At 40.6% G+C, this 11941-nt stretch overlaps 1 pseudogene; it reads right to left on the reverse strand.

Annotated features, from left to right (window-relative positions):
* Positions 1-266: 266 nt before the first annotated feature.
* LOC123160320 (uncharacterized) lies at positions 267-11430 on the reverse strand (annotated as a pseudogene).
* Between the last annotated feature and the right edge of the window lie 511 nt (positions 11431-11941).

An 11941-nucleotide genomic window follows, 5' to 3' on the forward strand; every position in this document is an offset into this window, starting at 1 on the left:
AAGATTTTAAAATAATTGACAAGCTTTTTATGTGACAACACGGCAATTGGGTAGAACTTGTCTAAAACTGATAAATACAGCAAAAGACCACGAGAACTAGTTTTTTTACAATAACTGACAAGCATAGGTAGGTTAGGATACGGATGGCATGAAACTAAGATGACGTGAAACCTCGTCAGGCTACCCTAGTTTGGTTTGATGACCAGAATATATAGAGCTGAAGTGACCAGAATATACAGATGCTAATAGGAACAAGGTAGCTTACCTTAGATACGTTGATGCAACACTGCCATTTCGCTCCGAAGAAACACACCAGCACTATCTTCATCTTCGGCGACAGAACTCAGAAAAATCTCACGATTCTCAACACTTTTGAACACTTTGTAGGCAGCAGCTCTTTCATCGCGGCGGATGCTTTCCATCTTGTGCAAAACAGCAATGCACTTGCTGATGGAGAACTCTTGGGCATTTTTTGACCCTGCCAACAAAACAGACTCCTCCTCCGCTTGCTTCCATTTGATCTCCACATATTGTGCCTTCACCTCCACCATCGGATCATCACGCTTCTTATTCTTGGGCTCCTTCACTGGCTTCTTATTTGAACCACCGGGAGCACCTGTTTGGGCAGCATCTCTTGGACCATCACTTGGGGCAGCATCTCTTGGACCATCACTTGGGGCAGCATCTCTTGAACCGTCACTTGGGGCGGTGATAACCCACGTATAGGGGATCGCAACAGTTTTCGAGGGTAGAGTATTCAACCCAAATTTATTGATTCGACACAAGGGGAGCCAAAAAATATTCTCAAGTATTAGCAGCTGAGTTGTCAATTCAACAACACCTGGGTAACTTAATATCTGCAGCAAAGTATTTAGTAGCAAAGTAGTTTGGAAGTAACGGTAATGGTGGCAAAAGTAACAGTAGCAGTTTTGTAGTAGTTGTAACAATGGCAACGGTAAAGTAACTAAGCAAAGAGCAATATGTGAAATGCTCGTAGGCATTGGATCAGTGATGGATAATTATGTCGGATGCGATTATTCATGCAACAGTTATAACATAGGGTGACACAGAACTAGCTCCAGTTCATCAATGTAATGTAGGCATGTATTCCAAATATAGTCATACGTGCTTATGGAAAAGAACTTGCATGACATCTTTTGTCCTACCCTCCCGTGGCAGCGGGGTCCTATTGGAAACTAAGGGATATTAAGGCCTCCTTTTAATATAGTACCGGACCAAAGCATTAACACTTAGTGAATACATGAACTCCTCAAACTACGGTCATCACCGAGAGTGGTCCCGATTATTGTCACTTCGAGGTTGCCAGATCATAACACATAGTAGGTGACTAATGACTTGCAAGATAGGATCAAGAACTCACATATATTCATGAAAACATAATAGGTTCAGATCTGAATTCATGGCACTCGGGCCCTAGTGACAAGCATTAAGCATGGCAAAGTCATAGCGACATTAATCTCAGAACATAGTGGATACTAGGGATCAAACCCTAACAAAACTAACTCGATTACATGATAAATCTCATCCAACCCATCACCGTCCAGCAAGCCTACGATGGAATTACTCACGAACGGCGGTGAGCATCATGAAATTGGTGATGGAGGAAGGTTGATGATGACGATGGCGACGGATTCCCCTCTCCGGAGCCCCGAACGGACTCCAAATCAGCCCTCCCGAGAGAGTTTAGGGCTTGGCGGCGGCTCCGTATCGTAAAACGCGATGAATCCTTCTCTCTGGTTTTTTTCTCCCCGAACGTGAATATATGGAGTCGGAGTTGAGGTCGGTGGAGCACCAGGGGGCCCACGAGGCAGGGGTAGGCGCGCCTCCCACCCTCGTGGACAGGGTGTGGGCCCCCTGGCCTTGATTCTTTCGTCAGTATTTTTTATATATTCCAAAAATATTCTCCGTGGATTTTCAGGTCATTCCGAGAACTTTTATTTGTGCACAAAAATAACACCATGGCAATTCTGCTGAAAACAGCGTCAGTCCGGGTTAGTTCCATTCAAATCATGCAAGTTAGAGTCCAAAACAAGGGCAAAAGTGTTTGGAAAAGTAGATACGATGGAGACGTATCAACTCCCCCAAGCTTAAACCTTTGCTTGTCCTCAAGCAATTCAATTGACAAACTGAAAGTGATAAAGAAAAACTTTTACAAACTCTGTTTGCTCTTGTTGTTGGAAATATGTAAAGCCAGCATTCAATTTTTCAGCAAAGATTATGAATTAACCATATTCACAATAACACTTAGGTCTCATGTTTACTCATATCAATGGCATAATCAACTAGCGAGCAATAATAATAAATCTCGGATGACAACACTTTCTCAAAACAATCATAATATGATATAACAAGATGGTATCTCGCTAGCCCTTTTTGAGACCGCAAAACATAAATGCAGAGCACCTCTGAAGATCAAGAACTGACTAGACATTGTAATTCATGGTAAAATAGATCCAGTCATAGTCATACTCAATATAAATTAATAGTAATGGATGCAAACGACAGCGGTGCTCTCCAACTGGTGCCTTTTAATAAGAGGGTGATGACTCAACAAAAAAGTAAATAGATAGGCCCTTCGCAGAGGGAAGCAGGGATTTGTAGAGGTGCCAGAGCTCGGTTTTGAAATAGAGATAAATAATATTTCGAGCGGCATACTTTCATTGTCAACATAACAACCGAGATATCTCGATATCTTCCATGCTACACACATTATAGGCGGTTCCCAAGAAGAATGGTAAAGTTTATACTCCCCCACCACCAAGAAGCATCAATCCATGGCTTGCTCGAAACAACGAGTGCCTCCAACTAGCAACAGCCCTGGGGGAGTTTTGTTTGCAATTATTTTGATTTGATTTGCTTAGAGCATGGGACTGGGCATCCCGGTGACCAGCCATTTTCTCGTGAGTGAGGAGCGGAGTCCACTCCTCTTGAGAATAACCCGCCTAACATGGAAGATACAGACATCCCTAGTTTATACATGAGCTATTCGAGCATACAAAACAGAATTTCATTTGAAGGTTTAGAGTTTGGCGCATACAAATTTACTTGGAACGGCAGGTAGATACCGCATATAGGAAGGTATGGTGGACTCATATGGAATAACTTTGGGGTTTATGGAAGTGGATGCACAAGCAGTATTCCCGCTTAGTACAAGTGAAGGCTAGAAAAAGACTGGGAAGCGACCAACTAGAGAGCGACAACAGTCATGAACATGCATTAAAATTAATCAACACTGAATGCAAGCATGAGTAGGATATAATTCACCATGAACATAAATATCGTGGAGGCTATGTTGATTTTGTTTCAACTACATGCATGAACATGTGCCAAGTCAAGCCACTCAAATCGTTCAAAGGAGGATACCACCCTATCATACCACATCACAACCATTTTAATAGCATGTTGGCATGCAAGGTAAACCATTATAAACTCCTAGCTAATTAAGCATGTCATAAGCAACTATAATCTCTAATTGTCATTGCAAACATGTTTATTCATAATAGGCTGAATCAGGAACGATGAACTAATCATAAATACAAAAACAAGAGAGGTCGAGTTCATACCAGCTCCTCTCATCTCAATCAATCCATCATATATAGTCATTATTGCCTTTCACTCGCACGACCGAACGGTGTGGATAATAATAATAGTGCACGTGCATTGGACTAAGCTGGAATCTGCGAGCATTTAATACAAAGGATAAGAGCCACTTCAACATTTTCATCATGGTCTTCTCCTCTCGACCCCCAAAGAAAAGAAAATAACTAAAACTATTTACACGGGAGAGCTCCCAACAAGCAAAAGAAGAACAGGAAATCTTTTTGGGTTTTCTTTTAGTTATTACTACTACAGGCATGGAAAGTAAGCTAGCTAAAAGTTACAACTATTTTTTTTAGGTTTTTCTTAAGGTTTTTCAAACACACAAGAAGAAAGCATAAAAAGGAAAATAAACTAGCATGGATAATACAATGAAAAAGTATGAGCACCGACAACTAGAATGAGTGTGTGAACATGAATGTAATGTCGGTGAGAAATACGTACTCCCCCAAGCTTAGGCTCTTGGCCTAAGTTGGTTTATGCCCATGGATCAAAGTTGTAGCTGGGGTCGTACTGAGATGCAACAGCTATTGCCTCGTGAGCTGCAGCTTGGAGGCGATCTACCTTCGTCCTCCTCTCTTACTCGGTCGCCTCCTCCCTGGTTATAATATATCTCCTTTTTGCCTGAAAGTCAAAGAAACCAGGAGCAGTGAGAGCAACATGGACAGTGCGACGTCTGTCAAAGATTAGTCGATACCGGAGGAACTGTTCATTCCTCTCAACAAACTGATGGCGAACCATGGCATTATAATCTAAATAAGCGGGAGGCAATTCCATATCATAATCATGAATGGGTATCTCAAGATAATTAGCCACACAGGTTGCATAAATTCCCCCCAAACAAATCTCCACTAATACTGTTATTATGCAACCTACGCGCAACAATGGCCCCCAAGTTATATTGTTTATCTCCCAATACAGCACTCTTGAGAACACTGAGATCAGGAACACACATGTGGCATGCCTCATCCTTACCGTTTATGCATCTACCTATAAAGAGAGCAAAATAATGTATAGCAGGAAAATGAATGCTCACTATCGTAGCTTGTGTTATTTCTCTAGATTCCCCCACAGTGATACTAGCAAGAAATCTTCTAGACTCAGATTTGCGAGGTTCACTAGCACTACCCCATTGCGGGAGTTTACAGGCAATATTAAAATCTTCTAAGTCCATGGTATAAGATTTGTCATAAAGATCAAACAGGACCATGTGAGAGTTGCGTGATGATGAAAATCTAAATCTTCTCACAAAGGAATCAGTAAGGTAGTAGTATTGGAGGCACTTATCTGACACAAAGCCCTCCAAATCAGCGTTGAGCACATATGCGTCAAATTCCTCCTTAATTCCTGCTTGAACCATAAAATCTTCTGACGGCCATTCGCAAGGCCGCACTTGAGCTTCTCTTGGTGGTTCATGGTCCGACTCACGTATTGCGGGCCTGGGTCCTTGCTTCCTTGAAGAACCGCCTTGGTACATTTTCCTAAACATATCTCTTCCTCTGAAAATTTTCTAAATTTTTTAGTAACTTAAAATAAAAGTGAACCAAACTCAACAAAATTGATAGCAACTACTCCCACAAGTGCCTAGAGACTATATCATGCATTAGAACTACTTGGGACCAAATAAATTTGACATGCAAGCTCAAGAACAGGGTCACCTAAGCAGCAAAAATTTGCAATAAATAAAGCACTAGAACAAAAACTAATTGTACCATTGGAGGAGTCACATACCAAAGAACAATCCCCCAAGGCAGTCTTGTGAGTGGAGCTTTGAGCAAGGAGATCGAAAATGGCAGCAAGATGAGCTAGAACTCATGCTTGAGCTGGTTGGTGATTTTTTTGGGAGGAAGAAGGGGTGTGTGGGTGCTGGAATAAGTGGAGGGGGGCCACCAGGGGCCCACGAGGCACGGGGCGCGCCCAGGGGGTGGGCGCGCCCTGGACCCTCGTGGCCAGGTGCTTGCTCCCCCTGTTGTGTTCTCAGTGCCAAATATTCTTAAATATTCTAGAAAAAAATCATGCTTCAATTTCAGGGCATTTGGAGAACTTTTATTTTCGAGGTACTTTTTATTGCACGAATAATTCAGAAAATAGACAAAAATACTATTTTTACTTTATTTAATCTGAATAACAGAAAGTAAAAGGAGGGTACAGAGAGTTGTGCTTTATAACTTCATCCATCTCATGCTCATCAAAAGGAATCCACTAACAAGGTTGATCAGGTCTTGTTAACAAACTCATTCCGAATTGCATGAAACTGGAGATTTTTCGAATAGAACTAGGTTACCTCAACGGGGATATGCACGTCCCCAATAATAAGAATATCATATTTCTTCTTGACAGTAGGAAGAGGAAATTCAAAACCTCCAAAAATAATTGATGGAATTTTTCCAATAGAGTTTATACTGTGAATTTGAGGTTGTTTCCTCAGAAAGTGTACCGTATGCTCATTACCATTAACATGAAAAGTGACATTGCCTTTGCAATCAATAACAACCCCTACAGTAAAGGGTCTACCAAGGATAATCGACATATTGTCGTCCTCGGGAATATCAAGAATAACAAAGTCCGTTAAAATAGTAGTGTTTGCAACCACAACAGGCACATCCTCACAAATACCGACAGGTATAGCAGTTGATTTATTGGCCATTTGCAAAGATATTTCAGTAGGTGTCAACTTATTCAAATCAAGTCTACGATATAAACAGAGAGGCATAACACTAACACCGGCTCCAAGATCACATAAAGCAGTTTTAACATAGTTTCTTTTAATGGAGCATGGTATAGTTGGTACTCCTGGATCTCCTAGTTTCTTTGGATTCCACCTTTAAAAGTATAATTAGCAAGCATGGTGGAAATTTCAGCTTCCGGTATCTTTCTCTTGTTGGTAACAATATCTTTCATGTATTTAGCATAAGGATTCATTTTGAGCATATCAGTTAAACGCATACGCAAAAAGATAGGTCTAATCATTTCAGCAAAACGCTCAAAATCCTCATCATCCTTTTTCTTGGATGGTTTAGGAGGAAAATGCATGGGTTTCTAAACCCATGGCTCTCTTTCTTTACCGTGCTTCCTAGCAACAAAGTCTCTCTTATCATAACGTTGATTCTTTGATTGTGGGTTATCAAGATCAACAACAGGTTCAATTTCCACATCATTATCATTGCTAGGTTGAGCATCAACATGAACATCATCATTAACATTATCACTAGGTTCATGTTCATTACCAGATTGTGTTTCAGCATCAGAAATAGAAATACCATTGGGATTCTCAGGTGTGTCAACAACAGGTTCACTAGAAGCATGCATAGTCCTATCATTTTTCTTTTTCTTCCTCTTAGAAGGACTAGGTTCATCTACATTAGTTCTCTGAGAATCTTGCTCAATTCACTTAGGGTGGCCCTCAGGATACAAAGGTTCCTGAGTCATTTTACCCCCTCTAGTCACAACTCTAACGGCATTATCCTTTTTCTTATTATTTAATTCAATGAGAAAATCATACTGAGCTTTAAGTACTTGTTCTACTTGAGTGGTAACCATAGAAGCATGTTTACTAATGAGTTTAAGTTCACCTTTAACTCCAGACATATAATCACTTAAGTGTTCAATCATATAAGCATTGTGTTTCAATTGTCTACCAACGTAAGCATTGAAGTTTTCTTGTTTAACCATAAAGTGATCAAACTCATCCAAGCATTGGCTAGCAAACTTAGTAGACGGGATTTCAGCTTTATCATATCTATAGAGAGAATTTACTTTTACTACCTGTGTCGGGTTATCAAGACCATGTATTTCTTCGATATGTGGTAAATTAAGGCCATGTATTTCTTCAACAGGAGGTAAATTCTTAACATCTTCAGCTTTTATACCTTTTTCTTTCATGGATTTCTTTGCCTCTTGCATATCTTCAGGACTGAGAAATAGAATACCCCTTTTCTTCGGAGTTGGCTTAGGAGTTGGTTCAGGAAGTGTCCAATTATTTTCATTAGTCAACATATTATTCAATAGCAATTCAGCTTGATCAACAGTTCTTTCCCTCCCCTCGTAGTTGAGGGATAAATTTTGGTTTTCTTGTCTTTCAAGTTCTTTATAGTGACCAGCAGATATAAATCCCAAGTGACTCAAAGAATAGACCTATGCTCCCCGGCAACGGCGCCAGAAAATAGTCTTGATAACCCACAAGTATAGGGGAACGCAACAGTTTTCGAGGGTAGAGTATTCAACCCAAATTTATTGATTCGACACAAGGGGAGCCAAAAAATATTCTCAAGTATTAGCAGCTGAGTTGTCAATTCAACCACACCTGGATAACTTAATATCTGCAGCAAAGTATTTAGTAGCAAAGTAGTATGGAAGTAACGATAACGGTGGCAAAAGTAACAGTAGCAGTTTTGTAGTAGTTGTAACAATGGCAACGGTAAAGTAACTAAGCAAAGAGCAATATGTGAAAAGCTCGTAGGCATTGGATCAGTGATGGATAATTATGTCGGATGCGATTATTCATGCAACAGTTACAACATAGGGCAACACAGAACTAGCTCCAGTTCATCAATGTAATGTAGGCATGTATTCCGAATATAGTCATACGTGCTTATGGAAAAGAACTTACATGACATCTTTTGTCCTACCCTCCCGTGGCAGCGGGGTCCTATTGGAAACTAAGGGATATTAAGGCCTCCTTTTAATAGAGTACCAGACCAAAGCATTAACACTTAGTGAATACATGAACTCCTCAAACTATGGTCATCACCGGGAGTGGTCCCGATTATTGTCACTTCGGGGTTGCCGGATCAAAACACATAGTAGGTGACTAATGACTTGCAAGATAGGATCAAGAACTCACATATATTCATGAAAACATAATAGGTTCAGATCTGAATTCATGGCACTCGGGCCCTAGTGACAAGCATTAAGCATAGCAAAGTCATAGCAACATCAATCTCAGAACATAGTGGATACTAGGGATCAAACCCTAACAAAACTAACTCGATTACATGATAAATCTCATCCAACCCATCACCGTCCAGCAAGCCTACGATGGAATTACTCACGCACGGCGGTGAGCATCATGAAATTGGTGATGGTGGAAGGTTGATGATGACGATGGCGACGGATTCCCCTCTCCGGAGCCCCGAACGGACTCCGGATCAGCCCTCCCGAGAGAGTTTAGGGCTTGGCGGCGGCTCCGTATCGTAAAACGCGATGAATCCTTCTCTCTGGTTTTTTTTCTCCCCGAACGTGAATATATGGAGTTGGAGTTGAGGTCGGTGGAGCACCAGGGGGCCACGAGGCAGGGGGCGCGCCCAGGGGGGTAGGCGCGCCTCCCACCCTCGTGGATAGGGTGTGGGACCCCTGGCCTTGATTCTTTTGCCAGTATTTTTTATATATTCCAAAAATATTTTCTGTGGATTTTCAAATCATTCCGAGAACTTTTATTTCTGCACAAAAATAACACCATGGCAATTCTGCTGAAAACAGCGTCAGTCCGGGTTAGTTCCATTCAAATCATGCAAGTTAGAGTCCAAAACAAGGGCAAAAGTGTTTGGAAAAGTAGATACGATGGAGACATATCAGGCGGCATCTCTTGGATCATCTTACATGTGTAAATCATCACCATATTGATCCAGGTCAAAAGAGAAGGAAGTCTGCTCTCTTTCAACTTCGGGATCACCATCACTCACTTGTGTAACCTGAGTTGATGTGAAATTGAAGTTACCTTCTGCTATATGTCCTGCACAAATGCCCAAGTTATCATTAAAGGCCACACAACAATGAAAATTCATTATAAAGGTCAACAAAAAGAGAGGAAATGAAAATCCATTCAACTCAGTAACTAACCGTCATACAGATCACCAAGCTTATCGTAGAGGGGAAAGGGCTTATTCTGGAACTTAGCTATTTATGGCCACGACTGTATATATAAAAGAAATGATTTATCAAACTTAGATTGCTCGAAAACAAGATTGATTACAAAAGCATGGAATACAAGTCATCAAGTTTTGCAAAGACAAAATGCACTACACTAGAACTTACAGTCATCAAGTTTTGCCAAAGATGTGCGTCAGCATCTATCATGTGGGTATGATAGTTCCAGCTGACATCGCTCTGTTTGCGGGCATCCTTAAGAATTATGTATTGAGCTTTCAAGTCATTATTCTTTTCCTGAATCTGTATCTTTGTAAAATTAGTGTGGCCATATCTTTTATGAAAGAAATCTGCCATCCTATTCCACGCTTTAGTTGACCAACCATTCTGTCCCCTATGGTACGGAGTGTTGTGCTCCCGAAGTATCTCCACCAAACCCTTTTCCAAAGCTAGGTTCCATTGAGCTCTTGGCTTTTTAACTACACCAACACAAATTTACATTGTTCAAACTTAATGCTCAACATGATAAGAGGAGTTACTATCATTCAATTTGAAAACAAATAGTGATAAACTATCATGAGCTAGCTAATATTCAAGATGAGAAATATTAATGCAACAAGTATTGGCATCCAGAAGATCATGGTGAGCTATCTCTCTGCTATAGACTTGTTTCTACTATAATGCACCACTACATGTAGTACTGAAAGATATCATTCACCAAACATAACATCAAGCACATGACTTAATTGGCAAGATCTGAGCAATGGAGATTAAGTAGACCAAATACCTCTTGGAGGTGTCTTTTTAATTTTGGGTGATGGTTTCTTCGCACGTGTGAAGCTTTTTTCCCACTTGCTTTCATGAGATGATACTTTGGGGACCCCTTTGGATACACATCTGCATTTCAACACACACTACATCATTAGATGATGAAGACGAGAGAAGTTAATTAATTAATATATGTATATATATGATTAAAACACAGACCATCATGTTGGCTATTCAGGATGGTATGCTTCCCACATTTGCATTGCGATTTCATCCCTTAGAGTGTTCCCTAAGTCATTCCCATAGTTATTCTCATCGCCATTCGGGAGATCAACAAAAACATTTGGCGCTATGTTATCGGGCTGCTTGTCAAGCCAAGTCTCGTCACCATGCTCCATTTTGATGATATTGTGAAGAACTGCGGCAGCTGCGGGAAGTTTCACTTGGTTCTCGATTGAATGCAATGTGCCAACATGAAGAATTGGGAAGCGCTTTTTAAGAATTCCTAAGGACCTTTCCACATGGTTCCGTAGAACAACATGTCGATGATTGAACAATTCCCTGTGGTTTTGTGGCCGAGTATGTCCATGACCAATGCAAATTCCTTCAAATGATACCGGACACCCCGATAAGGTGCGAGAAATCACTAAGTGTTTGCATAACCCCCATCAACTAGGTAAAACTTTCCCTCGGGTACTTTAAATCCCTTGCTCATTGCAGAATGAAGAACCCTCGCATCCGTAGCTGAACCCTTCCGGCCACATGATAAGAAAGTGAATCTTAGATTGAAGTCTCATGCAACCATAATATTATGACTCAAGGTACCCTTCCTATTTTGAAATGGAACGGCAAACTCAGGTGTTGCGGTTATAGGAACATGTGACCCATCAATGGCTCCTAAACAGTTCTGGAAGCAAAGATTACAGGTCAATAAAGAACTATAAGTTAGATAAGAAAAGGAATTGTGGAAGCGTCAAAAATGGAAACCTGGAAGTAAGGATAGAATCTTGTGTCAGTGGAGATTTTTGGATGTGGCTCATCAATGTTCGGAGGCTTCAGAAATCGACTAGCTAAGACGGGGACGATGTTGAAGAACTCATTGATGTACTCATGAAATGTTTGTCCACTATGCTGAAATTCTAGTTGGAGATCTTCATAAGACACGTTGTGAGACACCATGTACAGGAAAAAGGCTAACTTATCCTCCACCTTAATTCTTGTATCGGATATTAGATTTTCTCTTCTAAGATAAGATGCCAAAGCCCGAAAGATACGTGGCTCCATCCTATAAGCTACAAGGCAATTCTTAACATGCCCTCTAAGGATATCGCCAACATGCTTCTTGCCATATAGAATAGAGCTATGTCGCTGCTTTCTCTCGACTGGTCCTCTATTACGCATTCAATGCAATACAGGCAGAATAAAGGACATCATATCTTCATCATCCTCACTTCTCCTCTTCCTAATTCGATCGATAATCTCGGAGTTCATCTTGTCACTAAAACTAGAGTAAACAAGCAACAAATAAGAACTACATTTCATGGTTTACTTGACTTGAAGCAAATTATTAATAAGACATACACACATAGTAAGACTACAAGAGCCATCAAGTAGGATATAGTACTTCGGTTAAGACATGATAGAAACAAGGTCAAGAGGCCAAAAAGCTGGTGTATTTTACCGAATTTAG

This window comes from Triticum aestivum, chromosome 1D (genome assembly GCF_018294505.1).
Source record: "Triticum aestivum cultivar Chinese Spring chromosome 1D, IWGSC CS RefSeq v2.1, whole genome shotgun sequence".
In the NCBI taxonomy this organism is placed as follows: domain Eukaryota; kingdom Viridiplantae; phylum Streptophyta; class Magnoliopsida; order Poales; family Poaceae; genus Triticum; species Triticum aestivum.